Here is a 22692-nt window from a genome sequence, read left to right on the forward strand (position 1 = left end):
CATTACAATAATTTATCATTGTAGACAGAAGGAGGAGGAAACAATGAAAACACCTAAAGAATAGGATGCAATACAAACATTAATAAATTTTCCTACCTTAGGAACTCCTTCACACCAGCCATTGCAAATATCTTTACCATCATCTAGTACTACCAGAGTTGCAAGGGTACTTCACTATGGAGACCCTGAATTAGATGAGGAGATAGTCATACCAAGCTATGACTCAAAATCAATAACCATTGATCAAATCAATGAGGTGCAAGAAGCATTGAATAGGGGAAAAAGACAGGAAATACTTAGGAAGGAGTATAAACAAAAGCAAACACTATATGGGATTAAGGACATCTTTATGGATGCCTTCAGTCTGCAATCACCAGATGAGTCAAAGCATATCATGGAGCAACTAACAGATATTGTTGACCAGGTGACAAATGAAGACCTAGAAACAAATGTAAAACTTATGGAATGGTTAGAAAGAAAATTTCAAGGGAAAGTGAATGAGAAAATATCAAGTCAAATTGCACTTTCACAAGTTGAATTGGAAAAGCTTATTGACAAAGTGAAAAAGGTACTTGAGAATATATTCTCATTGTACAAAAAGTTGTGTGATTTTTCATACTTCACACAAGAAATAAGCCAAAAGATATTGAGCTTGGAAAGAAATTTAAACATCTCAAGCATGCAATTACCAAATGATCCAGCTCAAAGTGAGAAGCATTTTGCTCAATTGCTTCACACTCACAAAGAAATAGTTGTATTAACAGTAGATGAGGCTAATATTAAGGCCAAATTAATACAGCTCCAATCCTCCATTACCCCACATTTAGAGATACTCCATAAAGAGCAAGTATATGCTGAAACTATTCTCAAGAAAGACCCAAATCTTTCTACATCAGATGGACTTATTCATCTTGCTGCTGAGACTGCCATCCAACATAAGTCACTGGAAATTGCTTTGAACAATTGAGATGCAGCTCTTAGAATGATTATGGAGGTAAACAACACATTTTTGGCTAAATATGGTCTTAACCCTTAAACATTCTTTGACATAAGTGTGAAAAAGGGGGAGTTAAAAACAAACATAATAGGGGGAGATACAGATATTATGAGATGAATTAATGGAAGAAAAGATACAAAGGAGGAGCTTGATACACAGATAAGGCACAATCAACTCAGGGGGATTTATAAAATTTTTGAGGTATATATTGTAAGATTGTAAGTTACAAGTTTTGATCAAGTTTTCTTTAAACTCTGTATATACCAATCAGATTAGTAAATGTACAAATAAGTTTAGTTAAGTGTTTTTGTCACTCATGTCAAAGGGGGAGATTGTTAACCTCATAATGGTTTTTGACACTTGAGTGCCAACACACTTAATCACATTCCAGATCAGATACCGAGTACACCATGCATGCCGAGTCACAACAAATGACAAGTGATCTTCATGTGCCAAGTAGTTTTTAGATGCCGAGTGAAGATTAGATACTGAGTGAAGATCAAATACCAAGTGAAGTATAAGTACCGAGTAACACAAGTGCCGAGTGTTAACAAGTGTCGAGTAACACAAGGTGTCGAGTGTTAACAAGTGCCGAGTGTTAACAAGTGCCGAGTGTTAACAAGTGCCGAGTAACACAAGGTGTCGAGTGTTAACAAGCGCCAATTAAAATAAGGTGTCGAGCTACCCAAGAAACAACAAGTGCCAAGTATCAGCAATACTTCAGGAGTTGAGTAACTCAGTATATCAGCATAAGAGTTTGTAACTGCACAAACTATGATGCAAATAGTTTTTATAGCCGACATAAGGTAAATTTCGAAGGATTTAATGATGAGATCCAATCTTTTATTTTTCCTATGCAATCTTCATGCAGCCAATAAGAAAAATGATGAAGGCATGCAACCAATAGAATAAATGCAAAATAAATAGATTGAATATTTATCGTAGATCCATACCTAACCCTAAATCCTCAAATGTCTTTATAAGGAAGAAAAAATTTCATTTGTAAATATATGAGTGGATATACAAGGGCACATAGGGAAATCTATTTTTAGAAGTGAGGGTTATCAGATCATAAAGGATCAAGATCAGTGAAAGCAAAAAGGTGCCTGCATTCAGCAATCAAGGATTGTAATCTATCAGGTTCATTGTACCTAATACTCTCTAGCAATTGTATTAGAATGAAAATCCTATGGTGATAGGTTAGCTTAACAGCTATTTTGTAAATCCTTTATTTAGGTGATTAAATCCTTTAACAGGGTGACACTTCATGTTAAGTGTTTGTAAATCTTCTAACTAGGTCACTATTAATACAGTGTAAAGCCTTTAATAGGGCAGGCCTTTAACAGGGCAGACCATCAGAAGTGGTTAAACAATATTGCTGCAGTAATTTTTGTGGGTATCATCCCCACCCTAGTTTTACCTTCTTATTCCTGGAGGGTTTCTAGGTTACCAAATTCCAGTGTTATGAGTTGTTGATGCATGTGTTTAATTTCATGATTACTTGATGTGTTTACATGCATGCAATTTACTTTTAGTTAAACGTTTTATTGGCTAAAGTGTGATACTTATGATTCACCCCCCCTCTCATAAGTACTCTTTCCATGTTTGAATATTCCAACAGTGGTAAGAAAGCTACTTAGAACCCTTCTTCCCATCTATGTAATTAGAGTGTCTACTATTGAAGAAATGATATGTGATCCAAATAATAAAATAATTTTTGATGCTCTAGTTGGAAGATTGACTGCATTTGAACTAGACAACTATGATAATTATACTCCTAATTTGAGTAAACTAGAGTTTGCATTTGAAGCCAAAGTATCACTCAAGAAGAAGGTGGAAAATCAAAGGCCAAACAATTGGAAAATGAAGAAGAGGAAGAAAATTCTGATAATGATTTTGAAATTTTTGAAACTCTACCTGTAAGAAGATATTCCAAAGGTAGAGGAAAGTATAAAGATAAGATTTTTCTAATATTCTTCTCTTGTAAAGAAGTTGGACACATAGCTACAAGGTTTCCCAACAAAGATGAAAAAGATGAAAAGATTCACAATAAATACAAAGGCAATTTAAGAACTTGAAGGATTACAAGGACAAAGGTAACAGATCTTGTTTTATGGCCAAAAATTTACATCGTAGTGAAGAAGATGAAATGGTTTATATTGTTGTAAATGATGAATCTGATAATGAGGGAGATAAAATGACACTTATCTCTCATGTTAGGAAACATGATAAATGGGTGATTGATAGTGATTGCTCACATTATATGAATGGTGACAAAATAAAGTTTGAAAAATTAGAACACTATGATAGTGGAAGTGTGAGGTTTGGAAACAATGAACCATGTTGCATAAGAAGAAAAGGTTGTATCTTACTAACAAGTGAACTTAAATGTGACAATTATTATTGGGTTGAAGGACTTAAGAATAATTTACTAAGTATGGCACAATTGAATAACATTGGATTCAAGGTAGAATTCATGAATGAGAAGGCCAAGTTGTTAAATGGAAAAGGAAATCTGGTTGGGTCTAGAAATCCAACAAAAGAAAACCTATTTTATCTAAATCTCAGTGAAAGTTCATGTTTTATTGCTCATGTAGAAGAAAGTTGGTTATGGCATAAAAGTTTAACTCATGTGAACTTTGACAATATAAACAAGATAAGCAAGAAGAAAAGAGTAAGAGGTATCCCTAGTTTGAGAAAACATGATATGGGTCTATGCAAGAATTGTTAAATTGGAAAATGGGAAAGAAAATCTTTAAAAGTAAGGACTATCATTCTAAAGAAGTCTTGGAGCTAGTCCATACAAACTTATGCAGACCTATTAGAATAGAAAGTTATTGTGGAGATAAGTATTTTATTCTTTTTGTTGATGATTATTCTAGAATTATGATTGTAATGTATCTAAAAGAAAAATTTGAAGCACTTCAAAAATTTAAGTGGTATTTGGCAAGAGTAGAGAAAGAAACTGGAAAAAAGATGAAGTTTCTAAGATTAGATAAACATAGTGAATTTATTTCCAATGAGTTTAATGAATTATGCATTGAGAAAGGAATCAAGAGATAAGTATCAACTCCTAGTACATCACAAAAAAATGGTATAGCTAAAAGAAGGAACAAATCTATCATGGATTGTGCAAGAACCTTGATGATAGAAAATAATGTTGCAATCAAATATTGGTAGGAAACAATCAATACTATAGAGCATAACTTGAATAGAGTATAGTTGAAGAAAGACTCAAACAAAACTCCTTATGAAATATGGCATGGCTACAAACCTAATGTAAGTTACTTGAAAGTATTTGGTAGAAAATGTTATATCTTGAAGGAATCTAGGAAAGGAAAATTTGATGTAAAAGATGATGAAAGAATATTTCTAGGATACTCCTGTAGAAGTAAAGCATATAAATGTTTGAATTTATACATTCATAAAATCATAGAAGGTGCACATGTAAGAAGTGATGAGTTTGCTAAAAAGAGTGAAGAAGAAAACAACAAGGAACTTGAGGATTACAAAAGATTTTTTTATTATGAACTTGATATAGAACCAAATCAAATAGGAAGTCAAGAGACTTCACCTTTCAAGTCTCCAAAATCCCCAAGATCTACAGAGTTGTGACCAGTGCAACCCAAGTCAAAGTTTGAAGGACCTGAGTCATAGTCAAAAGCTATTGAGCTATTGCAAGAGAAAACTAAGTCAGATGGACCCGAGTCATAGACAATGGGACCTAAGGTTGATACAGAAGACCATGATGAGATTAGAGGAATGAGCTCCAAATCCAAAGTACCTATATTAGCAAGATATGTTAGAAGGCATCATGCACCTAATTAGATCATTGGAGACAAGCTTGATGGTACAATGACAAGGAAAAAATTAAAAGTACATGTTTGTTTGCTGAATTAGAACCTAGAATAGTGAAAGATGCCTTGGATAATGAAAGTTGGATTGAGGCTATGAGTGAAGAAATAGAATAGATAGAGAAGAATAAGACTTGGACTCTTGTTCCTAGACCCAAGGATAAGAATGTAATTCTTACTAAATGAGTTTTCAAAAATAATTTGAATGAAGATGGAGAAGTTTTCAAAAAATATTTGAATGAAGATGGAGAAGTGTCCAAAAACAAAGCAAGGTTAGTATGAAAAGGATATTCTCAAGAAGAAGGTATTGATTATTGTAAAAAAAATTCTCCTATTCCAAGATTAGAAGGTTTTAGAACTTTACTAACATATGAAACATATAGAGGATTTAAAGTTTATCAAATGGATGTAAAATCTACCTTCTTGAAAAAGTTTACATAGAACAAATAGAAGCTTTTGTAGATCTTGAAAAAAGAGACATGATCTATAAATTACACAAAGTATTTTATGGTCTCAAGAAAGCTCCTAGAGCTTGGTATGAAAGACTTCACAACTACTTGATAAAGATTGGTTTTTAAAGAACAAATGATAACAATAGTCTATTTATCAAAGAAGGACTAGATAAGAAAATTGTGTTGGCAGAAATTTTTTGGATGACACTTTATTTACGGGAAATGATGACTTATCTAAGTGATTTTAAGAAAAAATGAGTAAATAATTTGACATGTCCATGTTTGGAGAGATAAAATTCTTTGTTGGATTATAGATCTAGTAGAATAAGAATGGTATATATATTACTCAATGCAAATATATCAAGAAGATACTAAAGAAATTTGATATGGAAGATTCAAGACCAGTTGGAACACCTATGTCCACTAGACATAATCTTTCCAAAAATGATGATTCCAAGGAGGAAGATTAGACCACATATATATCAATGATTGAAAAATTGCAATATGTAGTGCACACAAGTTCTGATATTGCATTAGCAATTGGTATGGTAACAAGATTCTCAGCAAATCCAAAGGATAATCACGTGATGGGAATCAAAAGAATCATGAGATATCTAAAAAGAAATAATGAATATCAATTATGGTATAACAAATGAGTTAATTTGGAATTGAAATCCTTCACACATGTAGATTGGGTAGGAAGTGTTGATGACAAGAAGAGCACTGATGGTGGAGCATTCTTTCTTGGCAAAAGACTAGTGTCTTGGACGAGCAAGAAGCTAAATCGTATCCCTCAATCTACATCAAAAGTAGAATATGTGGTACCAATAGTTAATTTTTCTAATATTATTCAGTTCAAGCAGCTATTGGTAGGTATGAATATAGAAATCAAGGATCTAGTGTTCATATTCTATGATAGCACTAGTGCAATCAATATATCTAAGAATCCTATGATACATACCGAAACCAAGCACATTGCTATAAAATATCATTTTTTGAGAGAAATGGTACAAGAAAAAGAGGTAAGATTAGAATATGTGAATACTAAAGAGAAAATTATAGATATATTCACTAAGCCATTACCTAAGGATGCATTTTCATATCTAATAGGTAAGTTAGGGGTCATTCCCCTATTTGAAGCTCACTAAATAAAGTTTAGTGAAGCATAAACGAAAGCATGTTGAAGATCAACCAGTTGATGTAATATTGAAAAAGGGCATATTAAATATAAATCAATACAAAAGGTAAACTAATATTCTCTAAAAAAATTCTTTGGCATAAGATGTCAAAGACAGATAGTTTGTTGTCATGTCATAGAAGAAATTAGAACTAATATCAAAGAGAGAGAAACTAAAGGCAGAGTGAGTTCACACTAATAGAGGGAGTTCTCAAGGATAAGAATCAAAATGAAACTAAGGATATGTTCCTTACTTTATTATTTCCATAAAATTTTATTTTATTATGACATGTTGTGTTGCCATCAATGCCAAAGAGGGAGATTGTTGAAAATAATTGGTTAATTGTGTATTGTCTTTGTGAGAATTTGGTATAGCTTTGATAGCATGTAAGAATTTTCCTAGGGTAAAAATTCACCCAAAAACTAAGAACTCAAACACAAGCACAACTGTACACCAAAAATGGATATGATCAATTAATTAGAGTATGTTCTAAAACATTGCTCTATTTAGTATGTGATGTTCAAACACACTAGGAGTGCCTGTATATAAAGGCCTCTCAGGAAGCACCTAGAATGTCACTAGAAAGAACTATGAGATAAGATAAGCATCATTACAACTAAGCACATGCCTTATCCATCGTTCTAGATGAGTGGATAAGAATGAGAAGGTTGTAGACACAATGTGCTTAATTAGTGTGCTAACTCTTGTGTTGTAGACACCATGTGCATAAAAGAGGTGTGGACTCTTGTGTTGTCAACATGACAACTCACAAGAGTGCACATACTCCTAGCTGGCTAATAAATAAATAATAAATAATATGCATTAACCTAAGTAAACTTAAGTAAGTGTAAATAGTAAATACTTATTTACACCAACACCCTTCCTTAAGTGAAACTTAGGGGAATGCCCTTAGGCTTACGAAAATTAGGATGAAGTGCAAGATGAGTCTCAATTACTAGGCCATGTTAGGTACCCATGTACATAATGAAAATGCAATCTCTCATAAAGCAAAGAAAGAGGGAAAACCTCATGGAAAAAACCCTCCCCCAAAAAAATAGATGAATAGGGATGCATGGATGGATCGATTAATCAAGACCCCCCCATTACAACATAGATCCAATATATACAAGAGAAAAATGGAGAATGAAAAAACCCCATAAGAGGAAAAAGTCCCACCCCTAAAAAGGAGAAGAAGGAGATGAGGTAGTTCCCCCCCTAAAGGTAGTGTGTTGATCAGTGAGAAATGCTTTGACATAGAAGTTGATCCTTAACCTTTGAATGATGTTCCTCCCCTTTGGAAGAAACAAATGCAAGGGTACAAAGGAGATGTTTCCCCTGTATGGAGAAGGAATCTCTAAGATGAAAGGTGTCTCTGAAACCTATTCAAGTGTCCTAGTGTTGATACTGATGATGACTTCCTACAAAACTGCTAAGAAGAAGTGCAGATCTAACAAGGAGTGATGTAGAACCTATTTAAAAAGACCAATAGTCTTCTCAAATGACAAGAAACCTCTTGTAGATGTTGTACATAGGTATCCACAATCACATCAGCCAGGAAAGACTAGTCATGTAGAGAATGGACATGAGGATTAGAGTCGGCCCTTGCAACATTTGTAGAAGGATCATCCTCAGCAAAGAGGGGTAGTAGATCATCAAAGAAGTCTTCCAAATCTATTGTATGTTACTCCAAGAATAGAGCTGAAATGTTTTGCAAGAAGTCATCACTTGGAAGACAAAGTGTACCTTGTTGTGCTAAAGTACATGAATTTGTCACTACAAAAATGAATGAAGTATTCACCTCAAAGAGAATATGAATATCCTCAAGAGTGTCTCCCACATATTCAATGTGAGACTCCATGAAAAAGCCTACAAGAGTGAGAAGGAAGTCTTTGCATGAAGGTAGAGTAGGAAGACATAAAGGGTCCTACTGTACTTAATTTGAAGCATCTATGGCTGGAACAAGATCAATAGGAGCAACAGGAGCTGGAGGTGTTATCTCATCTAAAGAGGATGCAACAACAACTGGAGGTAAGATATCCTCTAGGAATGGAGGAATGTTTGGATCTCCATACTTCTCCCAAAGATACATCCAATAATCATGAGGTGGCCATATCTTGGCAACCAACTTATAATAATCAGAAGAAGAGAGACTAGTAAGAATGATACAAATCAATCTACCAATATGTTCCTGTAATTCATCAGTGATCAAGTCAAATGTTAGAACATAAATAAGAAAATACTTTGTTATGTTCTCTTCTAAGATGATCAAGAAGTGTATCACTCCATGTGTGATAGGTTCTTTTTTTCAACCTAGGTCTAATGCCATGCTGACATGTGAAACAATACTCCTCCATGATATCAATCTATGAACCTCCAAAAAACAAGAATAATCAATCAAAGAACCCCCCCTAATGTATGATTTAGGCACTTGATACCCACTTGCCAATTTAGGGCCAATTTTTGAAAGCAATATTTTTGTCTATAGAACCTATAATCTGATTTCAGATCTAGAAAGTAGACAAAAAAATGCACTTTAAAAAAAAATGGAAATTGATTTGGAGTTCAGATGAGCTTGTACTAAGCATTTTAAGTTGCAAAACTCAAGATTTGTAAGTTGCAGAAAACTTCAAGAATAGAGATCTCAATACACCTACACCAATGTGTAAATCATGAAATCCTACCCCAAAACAAAAAAAAAATTCTTGCAAAAAGGAGTCCGTATGAGGGAGATATCGCTGTTTGAAAATCGTTGCTGCTGTTATTTTTTTTGAATCGCAATCGCGCCTCCAAAATTCAAATGGCTCTAGATTTTGTCTCAAATGTTTGGTTTGGATGAAACAAAATCCAATTTTAGGGTTTTTTGACATTTTGAATGTGATGCAAATATCTAATTTGTAGCAGCAAGCACCAATCTTCACTTGCAAAAAATCAAGAGATAAGATAAAAGCATCTTAGGAAGCACCTAGAATGTCTATAGAAAGAACCAAGAGATAAGATAAGCATCATTACAACTAAGGACATGCCTTATCCATCATTATAGATGAGTGAATAAGAATGAAAAGGTTGTAGACACCATGTGCATAAAAGAGGTGTGGACTCCTGTGTTGTCAACATGACAACTCACAAGAGTGCACATGCTCCTAGGTGGCTAATAAATAAATAATAATAAATATGCATTAACCTAAGTAAGCTTAAATAAGTGTAAATAGTAAATACTTATTTACACCAACAATTTTTGATGTTACACAAAATATCATATCATTGTCAGACAGTGTATGCCGAGCTCACTTGGGTGATGACGATAGATTCTTTTGTCTACCAAGCATTCTAGAGTTTGCCTAGTTTAGAAGACAGTGTCTATTGAGTTCACTTGGTCATCAAAGGAAATATTGTAGAAGTTGAGTGTTAACCAAGCTCACTAGACTAATGAAGGAAATGATTGGATGAAACCAGTGTTAATTAAGCTCACTTGGTTACCAAAGGAAAATTGTAAATATAAAGTGTTAAGTAAGTTCACTTGGTTAACATAGGAAAATCATTTTTAAGTTAGTGTCTACCGAGCAGGGTCAGTTAATGAAGGATTTTCTTATTTTGGAATATTGAGTTTAATTGATTGGTTTGTTGGTTCTAGTCAATTGAGGACATGAATATTAATTATTCTAAGATATATTCAATCCAACTTGAAAATATTTAAATATATAAGTATAAGGTCAAGTTATAGATTGAAAGTGTGAGTGTGACATATTGAAGATCAAAATATGAAGCTAGGAAGTAAATTAGAAGGATAAGAAGAATATCCTTGTTGAGTTGCAAAGATACATTTGATCAGAAAGGATCAAGTATACAAGCCAGAACTAAGATATTAATCAACAATTCAATTGTATCAGAAATTAGGTCATCTCATTGTTACTCTCTAACCATTGTAGTAGTGATCTAAATCTCTTAATTGAGTTGGCTTAACAACTAATTGTAAATCCTCTAACAAGGTGACATTTTTAGATTGAAGTATCTAAAGACCTCTAACAAGGCCACTCCTAATAGGATGATTAAATCCTCTAACAAGGTCATACCTAATAGTATGTTTTTTAACCTTTAATAGGGTTGGATCCTAATAGGGCTTACTTCAGTAGAATAAAAAGAGTAACTAGTTACAATTGGTAGTTTCTCCCAAATTGGATTTCCACATTAAATCTTGGTGTCACTCATGTTCATGTTATTTCTTTTATATGTATGCAATTAAGTTAAAATTAAGGTTAATCACATTAATATCAATATAATTAGTTATTACCAAGTTACAGTTGATTCTCAATGTATGCCGAGTTATAGCATTTTCCTAGAATTAACTAAGTGCCTATGTACATGCTGAGTATTAGCAGAATACAGTTTAATCAATGTTTATATTTTGATTCGTATTGACATCTAAGGGATCTAGGGTTTATTTTAGTGGTAACTGATTCACCCCTCCCCACTTAGTAAATTCTCTTCTATTTCCAACATAGGAATCATAAATGAGCCACATTGGACCTACTTGGAAGGTTTCAATTGATAGATGATTGAAAATTGCAAAAAATTCAAAAGTTGTTAGCAACTTTGAAAAGTTACATGACAACATTTGAGCAAGAATTGAACATGTCATGGATCAAAGGTTGATGGTTACTCTAACTATCTGAGGCATGTTGTTAAACTTATAAAACCACAAAAGGAACCCATTCCAAGGGTGGGAAGTTGTAATAAAAAAAGTTTTGCAAGTGGATCCATGAACTCTAGATTCAAAAGTTGATAGTTTTTATCATTCCATGTATAGATCAATAGATTGAAAGGATCATTTTGGTGTTTTCATCTTTTTGTTCATATTGTTATTGTACTTTTTTTTCTTGGAGTTCAAGTTTATTAGAGTCCATCTACACATAGTTAGAAAATCGCTTGTATATAGGTTGTACATTATTTTTTCTTTGACAATTTTTTGGAAAATGGATACCCCATGAATGCTCGCTATGGAATCATCATGGCTTTTGGGGATATGGAAGTGGAGCCCTTGCACAATGTACATAGAAAAGGAGATTCTTGGAAAATCTTTTCAGCTATTTCTAAAGAGTTGCCCTAGGCGAGCCTTTTGTACATGGCTAGGTGCTCATGGTGATAGCAAGTGGAATTTGGTAGATTGAATGTATTACATACTTCAATCTAAGAGATAAAGAAGGAGGAGGGATGCGTAAGGAAGTTATATATAAGAGAATACATTCCCATGACAAGATTTTCTTGGGTATTTATGAAAGCTTTGTTGATGATGATAACACTACTACATTTGAGGTAAATTTTTGAACTTTAATTTCAACCAAAGCCTTTTTTGGGCTTGTTCAATTTTTTTTAATTTTTATGAGCCTGATTTCGTTGAAATTTTGACCAAATTGGGCCAATAAACAAAAAAAGAAAAAGGAGCATGCGTGATTTATCTCACAATTTGAGCATTTTGGGCAAGAGCTAATTTGGAAGTCTATGTGTTTTGAAGGTTTGCATTTTGAGGCATGGAAATTGGAGATAAGGGAGGACTTTTGATTCTAGGGGGATTTTCTGGATATGGATTATTGTTCATTTATCGAAGACTGTGAGATTTAACCATGTTAATCGATCCTCACAGAGAAGATGTGGATGTGTGCTTTGGAAGTCTGTGAATGTGAGATTCAAATGTGTGCTTTGTAGCTAGGTCTGTGAGTGACATGAGTTTGAAGGTGTTTTCCTTCACACATTTGCTACACATTTCTTCAATATTCTTGTCTATTCACATAGGTAGAGTTTTATTCTTATTCTTTCTATAACATTAGAAATCTCATTAAATGGATTCAATTGTTTTTCAAGTAATTCACACGATTGAGAACTTTCTCTAATCAATAATTTATTTCTCTCCCCACATTGTTACAAGTTTATTCCTGGAATACCATGTTTTTATTTGTGATTTATTATCATCAACAATTTATGGGCATATAAGGTTACATGAAGTTGTCATAAAAGTCACAAGCAGTTGTCACTTTTGGCTGGTGGGTAGGGGTATGAGATTCCTAAACCCTATCTAAGAAGGTTCAATGACGGGTAAAAGCACAGACCTATGTCACCCTTTTGTAAAGGAGAAGGCTAAGAAAAGTATAATTGTTCATCTTTAATGAACTAAAACTAGTATTATTATTTAGAATTTAAAAATGAGGAAAACTAATGAAATGTGTAGAAATGGTTGAAGTTTAAGATCATAAATTTTAATAATTATTTGGAATAAGAAATGATATATTGTCATAATTTATATATATAATTTTTTAGTTGCTAAAAAATTCTCAAAATAAGAGGCTTAGTTCCCACCACATAACTATACGGAAATAAAGTTATTTACATTTGAACTCAGACTATGTTATATAGATAACACATATAGCTAGAACATTTAAAAAAAAAAAAAATTGACTTTAGACCTATATTTTCTCCTTTATAGTGATTCAAATTTCAACTCACCTAAAATAGATAGTTTTCATTTCTAACCAAATTTTTCAAAAAAAAAAATTCTAACCAAAAGAAAAATTATACATTCTAAAAGATGACTCTCTCCTCTAGAACATCATATAATTTTCAAATTTTTTTCATATGATTTAATATTTTTTTTTGTTTCTCAAAATTGACATCTTTTTTAGTGTTAAAATACATGCTTTTAAATTTTTTAAAATATAATATATTGTATCTAATTAAAACACTACAAAATGTATATGAAAATATTCTTTATTTTCCGCTCTATAAAAGGTGTTTATATTTTACTAAAAAAATATCATAAAAAATAATAAGAGGTATTGAAACACCAATTTTTTGAAATAATTCTAATTCTTTAGTAATCAGAGACAAACTAGTATAAAACATACATTTAATAGACATTTCCAATTGGAAAAGTGTGAAACCATATATAACTTAGCTAGAATGAATTTATCTAGATCATATGTTTGAGAAAAAATAATTTTTGGATAGAAATACTCAAATTTAGTCATTCTAATAAGTCATCCTGAAAGGTGACACATCTTTGTACTTTTACCCTAACAAAGTGAACCCAGATTATAAAGACAATGCGGAAAATTTTCATCATGGTAAACCAATATGACAAAAGGTAGAGTGTGTAGAACTATTTGGCTTCCTTTTAAGTATTATGTCACTTCAATATTGCAAAGTCATGTTCAGATTGTGGTTTCACTATGAGCATACAAATAGCTACACAAGTATGCATGATAACATTGGACTTTTATGAAATCATTTCTCTAGTACATTCTAGAAGATGCAAGTAAATACATGTCTAATAGAAGTTTATATACATGTAAGGTTCAGTTCCAGAGCATAACTTATATTGTAGTCATATTTAAGAACTTGGTCATTTGGTTGTGTTTTGTGCCTGAAGAAGAAACTTTCACTACATCTAATAAAAAATATAACCAAAATTCATAGCAATGAGTGAAAGAGAAATCTAAAATTTGTATGATTTTTCAACTCAAAAGGATTGAACAGAGACTCTATGACCTTGCTGGAGGATATTTTTGAAAGGGGAAAAGTTCAAAACATAATTCTATTCATTTCTTTAGAATCATCTTCTCTAGTTGTCTACTTTCACTATGATGTAGAGTGCACATAACATAAACTTAGGTGACCTTAGTAAATCTTCCAACATACATTGATATGTTGTTCAATGTTGATTCAATCTTTCACTCTTCCTTTCCTAGGATTAATTCTTACTCGTAGGGTCTACCTTTCTTTGAAGACATAGCAACTCATAAGGTGATGATTAACATCCTAGGGCTCTCTAATCTTGTTCAAATGATGTATTTATCCTAAACATCAACAATCAAAATACCTTACTAAGTTTGGACACACAAACTACAATTTTGTGGCTTTTAGCCTTCTTGCAAACTAGGTCTATCATATCAGTTTCCTCTAAACCAAGGGTAAGGTTGTCGACTTATGAAATTTTGAGAGGTATTTAGTCTACTAAAAATTTCCACTTTTACTTCCCCAAACAATAAGTACCAATCTTGCTCCTACAACACAAAAAACTTGCAAACAACAATTTAGTGTAATTGATCAAGTTAGACTAGGGCTTGATAGAAATACTTCCAGTTGGGTCCATGAGATTGATCCAATAGTTTGTTAGCATTTTGTAGAATTATTTTTCTCCAATATATTAGGATATTAGGACCCACAACCTCCCTATATTGTTACCATGCTCAAATAGTTCATTTCCAGGCTAAATGCATGGACTTATTTAGCATAGGGCATCAAATTAGAATAAACAAATAACCTTCCCCTATCCTAGCCTTTTGGAATCATGAATTATAGTTTCCTAAATTTCATTTCACCAAGTGGAACTAAATTCTAATTTTGATCTTGCAAGTTAGGGCCACATCTTTGTTTCAAATCCTGAATTTGAGGGTTTTAGACCTATGTTCACACAAAATGATGTAACTTCCTCTACAGAAAACAAAATTGATCAAAACTAGATGAAAATGAAAGTTGATTCACAACTCCAACTTCACATAAACTTTATTTTCTTTAACCAATTTTTACAGTGTCATACAGAATAAGTTCCTTCAAAAAAATAGGTTTTTCTTTCATAAAATGTTGCTATAGTCCATACAATTTGATGATCTACTTATGGAAAGATTTTGTATGCCTTAAATATCTTCAACTAATTGATTCAAAAAAAATCTTTATTTTTATGAACATTGGGAAGTTAAAATGCCTTTTCATGATAACTTTCAAAATGTTGCATAAGTAATTTTTGCTATTTTTGCCAAATATGATAACTTTTTGCATTTTGACTCCTAATTGATGTGAAATGATTCAAAACCCTTAGGAATGGTGGAAAATACATATCTATGGAAAAAAAAACTTTTTTTCAATTATTAGACTCTAAAACAAACAAAACAACAAAATACATCATAGTTGACTAAGGACTCTTTCAATTTATAAGATGACCAGAAAGACCCTTGTCCACACAAAAGGATAAAACCAAGACACAATGCATGATGTCAACACATCACATCCATATTACATCAATAAAAAATAAAAAGGAAACTCTTCAAGGAGATAGGCATAAATGCCTTGCACCACAACAACTTAGGTTGAGGAAGGATACTTATATATTCAATATGTTTGGCCTTATTCTCAACTTTGTGAGCTTGTGACGTCAAAATTTTATTTGGCTTGAACATCAGGCACATATTGAGACATAGTGTGTGGATTAAGAAAATTTTGATCAACAATTAGAAAATCAATACTATGGCATTTTGGATGATATACTTAAGTGCAACATTAATTCATTCAAATTAGTACTATTTGTCATAAAATTGTATAGGCTATGGCTGAATCAAAATGATCTTGATAGGAAATGTATTTCACATGATAGTGGATTTGTTGGAATTACAAGTACAAAGACTAAACTTGTAAATTAGTAATTTAAACTTGGACCCATAAAACATTCACCATTCATTCATCATATGCATTCAATATGCAAAATAAAATAATGTGTAAAGCATATGCATTTAAATCATGTAAACATGTAAGAAATTACACACATAACATTAGATATGATCACCCAAAAACCATCCAAGTGAGAAGGTAAAAATGAGGTGGGAATGACACCCACAAATCTTCACTACTATAGTTGTAAAGTGTATTCAATTAAGGTTACAATGTTTTGACCATGAATCATGGTATAACCTGTGAAAGGTCTTCCCTATTAAAGGCTTATAAAGGTTGTTAGGTCTCACCTTGTTAGAGGATTTCAATAGCTTGTTAGAAATGTGCCTTGTTAGAGGACTTCAACTTAAAACTAAGTAAGCACCTTGTTAAAGGATTTCATACAGCCTGTTAGGACTACTTTGCTTAAGAGATTTAACTGAAATCACCTTTTAAAATGTTTCACCATAGATCATGCAATTGGCTCTTTTTTGCGTGGTGAAAAATCACCTCTACACAATGTCTAATTTATCCTTGACAATCAAATGTCTCAATTTTGTATCCTTCTATCTATCCTTTGTTCTTCCCTAACTAATTCCATAGTTCACTCTTGATTCTAAGTCACCTTGAATGCTCTACAAACTATCTTGTTTGCTCCTCCATCCATAAAGACTTTAGGGACTCATCCTCCTTAAGAAGACATAGGTGGCTTAGGGTTAGGTATGAATCTACAATTGAAATTCATCCATTTTGCTACTTTAACCTTCCATTTTTCTAATGGGCTACATGCAGTTGCATAGGGAATCTAGATATAATTCATCCGTATCTCCAAAAGATCATAATCTATCCTTAAGTTGGTTTTAAAATGGTTTACATAGTTGTTTGTGCCATTACAAACAAATATTTCAAAACTATATCACTCAGTATATGAAGTCACTGATGCTCAACATGCACTATTATGTATATTGTGACTTGGCACCTACATTACTTGGCATCCACTATTTACTTGGCTCTTGAACCACTCAGCATAGTCTATCTTCTCAGCACATGATTTACTCAGCATAGTCTAAAATTTACATGTTGTGCTTAGTATGTATTACTAGTTCAGCATGAACTAAGTAAATGGCTTAAGTGTGTTGACACTCAATTGTCAAAACCAATCTAAAATCAACAATCTCCCCCTTTGACATGAGTGTCAAAAACGCTTGAATATACATAATCAATCTCAATCTTCTCAAGCATAACATATCCATTACTTAGCTTATATACAAAACTTCAAAATTTCAAAATTCTACAAAAACCTATATACCTCAAAATTCATAACTCCCCCTAAGTTAATGTATCTATGTTGTTTCCAAAATCTATGCTCCCTTTGACTTCAATGTGTTGTATAATACTCTTTCATTTGATATGTTTTGTCATAGCTGATATCTATATGTATTTGCTTGTTGCTTTCTTCAATGTTGTATCTCCCTCATTCTTTATTTCTATATGTGTTTCTATCTCCCCATTTCTTTATTCTACCCCATTTATTGTTATATCTTTCTCTACCTTTATTCTCCCCCTTTTTGACACTTATATCAAATGGGCTATACACTTATAGTGTGTTTTTCCAAAAAGGATTTATGGACATCCATTATGATTTTGAGGACTACATCCCAGTTGTCACATGCAACATCCATTGACTTAATTTGGATTGCAAGCTCGGAAGCAAGGTGCACTAGGCCATCTAAAGTAGAAAGATTGGGATCTTTTTTCAGTAGAGTCTTGGCATAACCTAGTTCCTTGTGTAATATCTCCATGTGTGGGGTAAGGGATGCTTGTATACATGTCAAATTGGCTCTTATGCTAGCCTCTTCCACTATTAGTACAACTAATTGACTTTGTGTTTGAAGCAATGTTATGAAATGCTTCTCACTTTGTGTTGGGTTCTAAAGTAGCTTAGTATTTGATATGTTGAGGTTTCTCTCTAGACTCAAAATATGACTCTTGGTCTCTTGAGTGAAGAGTGTAGGATCACATAGCTTTGTGTACAATGAAAATATATTCTTAAGTACCTTCTTCACCTCTTCAACCTTAGTTGCCAATACAACTTGAGTTAGTGTTATCTCACTAGATATTTTCTCATTCACCTTACCTTAAAAATTCTTCTCAGACCATTCTAAAACTTTTGCAGTAGTATCAAGGTCTTCATTACTAACAGTTTCCTCTATATCTATCAGTTGTTCTATAAGTGGCTTGGTCTCTTCAAGAGTTGGTAGGCTAAATGCATCTAAAATTATGTCCTTTATATCTTGGAGTGTTTGCTTCTACCTATGTTCTCTCGCACACATTTCTTGAAGCTTTTTCTTCTCTAAGGCTTGTTGTAACATGCCTATTTTCTCCAATGGCATAGTGTCATAGTCAAAATTTTGGATCACAATTTATTCATCAAGGCTTATGTCTCCATAATTAATTACCTTATCAACCTTTGATGAGCTAGGGCTTGGGACTATCAAGGTCGTCATTACTAACCTTTTTCCATTATATCTATTAGCTATTCTATCAGCGGCCTAGTCTCTTTAGGAGTTGGCAAGCTAAATGCATCTAAAAAGATGTCCTTTATATCTTGGAGTGCTTGCTTCCTTCTATAGTCTCTCCTAAGAATTTCTTGATGCTTTTTTTTCTCTAAGGCTTGTTGTAATATGCCTATTTTCTCCAATGTCATAGTGTCATAGTCAAACTTTGGAATCACAATTTCTTCATCAAGGCTTATGTCTCCATAATGAATTTCCTTATCAACCTTTGATGAGCTAGGGATTTGCACTGAGATTTGTAATGGAATGGCTTCCATGCTCAACTTCTGAAGAAATTGTGTAGAAGGAGTGGTAGATGCTAGTAGGGCTACTAGTGCTAGAATGGATTCCTATTCCTTCACCTTAGGTATTAACTCATTCTCATTAGGCTTTCCTTGATCTATCACTATGACTTGAATTGCACCTTGTTCTTGTTCTTTAGGTATAGGTGAATCTATCTATCCTATTTTTTATTGTCCTATATTATCTTTCTCTTTTTCTTTCTTCTCAATAGTATTAACTTTAATACTTGTATCAACCTTAGTAGATGTATCTACTATTGTTTGAACTAAAGGTTGTGCACATATAACTGAAGGGATGATAGAAAGTGGTTCTGGTGGATTCATCTTTTCCCTTGTGACCTTACTTACTATCTTTTTTTGTTCTTCTACACTGACCAAAACTAGATTTTCAGAGAGTTTTTCTTGGAGTGTAGATTGGTCTAGAATATTCTTCAAGTCTTTAGTAGTAAGTGGATTGATGTTCTGAGTTGATGCATCAAAAACATCATTTATAGTTATAATCTCATTTGTTACACTTGTATCATGAGGAGGACTAACATTAGGCATTTGTGTTGATTAGCTATTGCCTTGTCATCATCTTACTTTTCTGTTTACTCCCCAACTATATTATCTTCCTTGGGTAAGTGCAAGAAGTTGGGTCTCACTTTTGGGCAAAAAGTGGAATTTTTTTCCTATTTTTGAAATTTCTTGTCAATTGATGTCAAAATTTGAGGCATTTAGAGATTAAATATAAAAAAACTTCAGAAATAAATTTTTTTGTGTTCAGAATCTAGTTTTTGAATATATAATTTATTTGTATACCCATATGATAGATTTTTTTTTTTTGGTATGGATCTTTAAAAACCACTTTTTCAAAATGCCTATTTCAGGACCACACCACACTCGTCTATGGATACCATGATTTGACACAAATAAATGAATTTTCCTAAATCCTTTTAAAGGGAGTTACCTAATACACCGAAGATTGATGACAATATTTTTTCTTTATTTTTTATTGAATAATTTTTTTATTATTGATTATTAATTGGCTATAAAGGTAAATTTAAAAACCTCTCACGTATGGACACCATAATTTGATCAAAATATCACCTTTTTCAAAAATTCCTTTTTTTTAACATCAAAAGAATTGTATGTAGATTGATGACATATAAATTAATTTAAGAAAAATTATAAATTAAAAAATTTATTAAAGTTTTAGTAAACTTCAGTATTTTAAATTTAGGTACCACCTTTCATTGAAAAATAATGAAAAAATAGTAAATAAAATCATAGAACTATAAAATTTATATTTTTGGAATTAGGATAGTGAGAGCTCTAATGGGTTTTTGTTTCATAAAAAAATTTGATTGGGAAGACCCTCTAAAAATTATAACAAGGAGTGAATTTGTTAGTTTCATGCCTTAGCCAAATCTTGAGAGGTCAACGCATAGGCTTGGTCTCACCAAGCCTATCCCAAACCAAAATCTGATGTAAAATCCCCCCAAAAAAATAAAATTCTAAATTTTTAGAAAGTGGTACCTATTTTTCACTTTTAAAAAATAGGTACCCATTTCTAAAAAATATAATTTTTTTATGTTTTCAAAAATGGGTACCTAATTTTAAAAAAAATGGGTGCCCATTTTTTAAATTTTGGATCGGGCGCCCGAGCCTAAAATAGATAGCCATTTTTTAAAAAAGGGTACCCATTTCTAAAAGATTTCTTAACCACATCTTCAATGTTATTTTGAAGAATGTTCAGGGCTCTATATTTAGGTGTGAACCTAACTACATATCTCTTGATAGCCTTAGCAATCTGTCCCTTTGTCAACTTTCGCATTACTTGAGCTAATGTGGTTTCGTTGATCCATTTCTCCAAATTTAGACATTAATGCCATTTTCACTCAACAATATCATATAAACCTTTTTGTATTGAGTTGGCTAATTCAAGTGGAGTGTTCTTAAACTTTTACATCATGGCATATAATGCCTCTTCCACCTGATTTTTCTCTTCTTATCCAAGTCTACCAAAATCAATATGTTTCAAACTAGATAAATCTGTATTTCTTTTGACATTTTCACATAAATTTTCAAGATCAGATAAAGGATTGTGAATTACCACTTTAAATTGGTTATTTTAATCTGATTATGTACTTTCTTCTTTGTTTCTTTTGCTCTTGGCCACTTTGTTCTATTTTCTTGGTCTTTACCTTGGCCTTGTAAGTTGTAGCATGTGTGCTAGCTCTAGTGGTGGGAATTGTGGGCTTGGTTGGGCTAGGTTTCACAATCTTCTTTTCCCTTGCCACTAGCTTTGTCTTAGCCTTCCTTTTCTTTGACTCAATAGGAGTAGGCAATTCCTCGACTTCTTCTTCCTCAACACCTTTAGTTTCCTCCTTGGCCTTGTCTTCTCCCATGCCTTAGGTCAATGTAAGAGGTTCTTGTGCTTGTGCTTGTGCTTGTTCTTCCTCTTCATTATCATCATCTTCTTCTTCTTCCTCTTCTTCTGCACCTTCTCCAATTCTTTCTTTCAGCTTCTTAACCATCTTATCATTCTTCTTGAGTGTGGAGGTTGTTTTCAATTCCATGGTGATCTTTGATTTTACCATCTCATACTTTCCAAACATCTTTTCACTTTTATCTATTTCTTCTACTAGTAGTGCAGTGATGGCTACTGAGGCTTCATCAATATTAATCTCATACCCAAATGGTCTTAACCATCTCTCCCTTGGTGTGGCAGCTTGCACAAAAGTGTAAGCATCAACTGGAAAACATATTTCATTATAGTGTTGTTCAACCAATGAAACTTCTTTCCTCATTCTTCCCTTCATTGATTTCTTAAAATCTTCAAAGTAACTTGTCATCAATGTTTCAAAGTTTTCTCCCATCTGCTGAATGTATTCATTGATATGCACCAATATTGACCTATTAGTCTTCCAACCTATAGTACCAAAAGAGGGAAATGTATTTTGTACATAAAAGAATATGCCAACTAGTATTGAATAAATTTATCATTGTGCACTCTTGGTTTTCTTGATATCTCCAAGATTCTCCATTAGTTGTTGTAATTGTAGCTCTGCTAGATCATATGTATCATGTTTCTTTACAATCTTGTGGCCAACATCAATAGTGATACAAGGTACACTATTAAATCTACTAGATTGATAGAATTTGTATGAGATTACACTTACAAAAAAATTCAACAATGGATCAACAAAATTATCTAGTGTCATGCCTCTCTTATTCCATTTTGCTCTAGTGTTCTTCTCAATTACTTCTTTGGACTCAGTTATGAATGTCTTTGGCCAATCTAGGGTTGGGTAACCAGTAACCCTATGAATAATTCTCTTGGTGATCTTAATAGGTCCTCCCTCTATCCATAAAGAACCATCATGAATTCTACTTAAAACAATTCATATCGACTCAATTTTAAACACATTAGGAAAATCTAGGGCTTGTGTTAAACCCTTTTTCTCAAAGATTTTGAATTCCTCTTTCAAATCACCATTATTACATAATCTATTATATGTATCTCTTATCTCCATGTCTCTTATACCTCCTATCTTCTAATTCTAAAACTTTCTTACATCTTGCACCATAATCACATTTGGCAAGATCATTGACAGAGCACTAGAAGGATCTTGTTTATAGGAAATGTTAAGAATGACTTTAAATATAGGTTTCTTAACTTCATTACTAACAAGCTAAACTTTCAAGACCTCCTTCCCGTCAACATTTTTTGAACTAGATGCTATTTTGTCAATCTAGGGTCTATGCAAAATAAAACTATGTAGCTTAGCTTGTGATAAATACCTTGTGAAATCTAATAAACTAGTGTGAGATCATTGACGCTAAAATCTCTGCAAGTGTCTTGAATAGGTTTCTAAATTGCCTTCTACTCTACTTGCTT

This window comes from Cupressus sempervirens, chromosome 11 (assembly GCF_028749045.1).
Source record: "Cupressus sempervirens isolate cs-2001-9-10 chromosome 11, ASM2874904v1, whole genome shotgun sequence".
Taxonomy (NCBI): Eukaryota; Viridiplantae; Streptophyta; class Pinopsida; order Cupressales; family Cupressaceae; genus Cupressus; species Cupressus sempervirens.